Source organism: Myotis davidii, unplaced genomic scaffold (genome assembly GCF_000327345.1).
Source record: "Myotis davidii unplaced genomic scaffold, ASM32734v1 scaffold684, whole genome shotgun sequence".
Lineage (NCBI taxonomy): Eukaryota > Metazoa > Chordata > Mammalia > Chiroptera > Vespertilionidae > Myotis > Myotis davidii.
Window position 1 is genome coordinate 241,091 of NW_006295564.1, and position 3,087 is coordinate 244,177.

Consider the following 3,087-nt stretch of genomic DNA (forward strand, 5'->3'; position numbering starts at 1 on the left):
TGTTAAGCCCAGAGATAACCAGGCCAGAGTGGCCCTGCTTCTCATCTGCTCCCAGGTCCCACCAGCCCCACAGGGGATCCCTGTTATCTGAATGTGGAGGAGCCTCTTCATCCTCAGCCCCTCAGCTGCGGGAAGCTGCCGTCCTGCGTCCCCCACGCCTGCCTGGGAAGCGGGCAGGGGCCCTGCTGCAGGGACAGGAGGTCCTTGGAGGACCAGCCCCATCCTCTGAGCCCTCCGTGCAGCCGGAGGTGACCCTGCAGGGGGAGCCTGGAGGGGGAGGGGTGGGGGTGTCTGAGAGAAGAAGAGCAAGGCCTGCCCACAGGCTGCCTCCTTTAACTGCTGCCCTTTTAACCTCCTGAAAAGGACCCTGGGGCTGAGGTTGGCTCCCACCCAGAGTGTGGTCTCTGACAGGCCGTCAGCGTTTCTAGAAGCATTCTCAGCCAACTCCTTCTGTCTCCCTGCACCCACCTCTGCCTCCCTCAGCCACACTGAGGAGGGAGTGGCAGTCCCCAGGCCAGGACTGTGTCCACCTCCTCATTGGCCCCTGGGCCATCTTTCCGGGGTCGGCACCAGGAAGCTGCCTGTTTTGCTGAGCCCGGCAGGATGCATTCCAGCCCGGCCGCCATGGCTTCTCTCCGCAGCCCCCATTTGCACAGCGGGTCCCAGGGCCTGTTGGCAGGCCCCTTGCAGACCAGTCCTTGCTTGGGGCAGACCCCATCTGCATCCATTTGCTGAGCTTGCAGCAGTCCTGTGATCCCCTGGTCTCCTTTCCACAGAGACCAGCCAGGGAAGATGCTGAAAATCCCTAACCTCCCCGCCCTCACCCCACCCCACTCCCTGGCCAAGAAGCCTCACAGCAAAAGGGATTGGAACTGTTTCTGTGTGCAAACCTTCCCTGAGCCAGACACTGGGCAACATGGAGCAGTTCAGCTGGCTGCTCTGGGCCCCGGGGACACCCGCTCCCCTGGGGTACCACTGAGCCCGGCCCAAGCCAGGGGTTTAACCACAGACTCTGCTGACGGGGGAAGACTAGGAGGTGGACGCAGGAGGGAAAAATCGATGCACGTCAACAGGGTTGGAAATTTATTTTCCTGCTTGGGACAGGGTGTTTACAAAAAGGCAAGGCGGGAAACAGAAAGCTATAAACACGTATCTGCCATCTTCCTCCGCGGGCCATTTCTTGATTAAAAGGAATCTTTCGCAAGGTCCAGTGGAGGGCAGGCTGGTGGGGGGCTGGATGGCAGAGACACCTGCTGGGGAAGGGGGAGCGGGACCCTGGGGTCCCCTGGGTCACCGCAATCACTGGTACAATTGCAACAGGCCTAGAACTCACGTTTGCTGGCTGGAAGCTGTGCTTTGGGGTGCGGTCTGCATGCGTTATTTCATTTGCGTCTCACCGCCGCTCGAGAAAACAGACCTGGGTGTCCTCGCGTGCGGGAAACTGAGGCACAGAGATGTGGAGGGACCTGCTGCACGTCTCCCGGTGGCAGGGGCTGAGCTTGTGCTTTTATCCCCTTTGCTAAATGCCTCCCTGCCCCGGGCCGCCCCCACCCTCCCCCCTCTCAGGCCCTTGGGGAGGCGGCATTCTCCCTTCGCGCTGCCGAAGGTGGGCAGGCTGTGGGTGCAGGGTAAGGCTGGCCCCGACGTCTAACCCGACTCCCGCCAGGCCACTTGGGCGGTTAGCTGGGGACGGGGTGTGTGGCTGCCGCCAGGGCCCAATAAAAGTGCTCTGCTAATCCGTTAATGAGCAACACGGAGAGGCTCTAGTGCGCAGAGCAGGCTGGCTGGGGCCCGGAGCACACCAGAGGGAAGCGCCAGGCGGCCTGGGCTGAGCCGGGCGTCCGAGGGACCCTCTTCCCGAACACACACACGGCATTGCCCTCATGGACCCCGCCAGGTCCCAGAAACAGGCCTCCACCATGCCCCCGACCACCAGAAGCCAGAGGGGCTGACCTCGGGGTCTCTGGCCATCTGTCCCCACTGCCCTCTGGCCTGGAGGTCAAGCCCAAAGTCCGACTTCACTTCTGAGCCTCCCCTGGGGTGTCCTGCCCACTGGGCACCCAGCTCTCTGCCAGGCTCAGTAGGCCCTGTGCCCCAGCGTTCCGCCCCCTCCCAGGGAACTGGGGAACCGAGATGGTGATGCTTATGAGGTGACTGACTCATGAAGAGGCCTCCATTCAGTCTGTCCCCAGAAGCCCTTGCCTTGCAGGTGGAGGGTGGCCTCGAGGGAGGGCAGGGCCTGTGCCCAGGGGAGAGGACAACCCCAGGGAGAACCTCAAGGGAAGCAGACGGGGACCAGCACTGCCCACCAGCACCCCGGGAGCCGGTTCTGTTGCTCCTGCCTTAGCAAAGGGGCCGCAGGGCCGCTGGGGGTACAGGGAGAGGAGTGATGCTGAGGGCGCAGCCCAGCCCAGGAGTGGGGTGACCTTGTGCTCCCACGTCCTCTGCCAGACTGGGAGCTACTCCTCCCTGGGTCGGCCTTGGTGTCTGTGCCCCAGTCACCAGGGCTGCTTCTCCCTAACGAGGTCAGCGCCCTGACACCTCTGAGCTTTGCCAGGCTCCGCATGTGGGCAGCATGAGGATCGAGCTTTCTCGTTCCTCTGCTTATTTCATGAGCACCAAGGCTCCTCCCTGACAGGTACTCCTTCCACTCTCCCCCTATCCCCGTGGCTGGCCCGTCCTGGCCCGTGCCATAGCAGGCCCACTGCCAATAAGAGCCAGTGGGGAATGGGTGGGCACAGCCAGCAGGGAATGGGTGGGCACAGCCAGCGGGGAATGGGAACTGCTCCGCACGCCTGGACTTGGGGGGAAGTGGCGGAGGGTGGATGGAGGATGCCTGTGTTGAGGATGAGGAAGACTTTTGTTTCCAGTACCGGATGCGGCGAAAATGAGTTGGGTCGCGGGTCAAGAATCGGGGGCCGGGATTGGCCGCCTTGTGCTGGGCGAAAGGTGCGCTCCCTTCCTGGCCCCGAGAACGCCCGCCCTCGGAGGGCCCAGGGCTGGGTCGGGACGCAGACCTGCTAAGTTCAGGGCTGGCCCAAACTCCAAGTTCCTCCTGAGTCCTCCAGCGATGGGAGGCGCGGGCGA

At 63.1% G+C, this 3,087-nt stretch overlaps 1 protein-coding gene and 1 long non-coding RNA gene across 2 annotated transcripts in view; one reads left to right on the forward strand and one right to left on the reverse strand.

Moving 5' to 3' along the window:
- The window catches only part of LOC102764753 (breast carcinoma-amplified sequence 3), a 247,028-nt gene that overhangs the window by 238,913 nt on the left and 5,028 nt on the right, over nucleotides 1-3,087 (forward strand). The gene's annotated exons all lie outside the window — the stretch shown is intronic.
- The window catches only part of LOC107184162, a 2,437-nt gene continuing 420 nt past the window's right edge, over nucleotides 1,071-3,087 (reverse strand). Inside the window, exon 2 of the long non-coding RNA XR_001514985.1 lies at nucleotides 1,071-1,441. This is a non-coding gene — a long non-coding RNA (uncharacterized LOC107184162). The remainder of the gene's footprint in view (nucleotides 1,442-3,087) is intronic.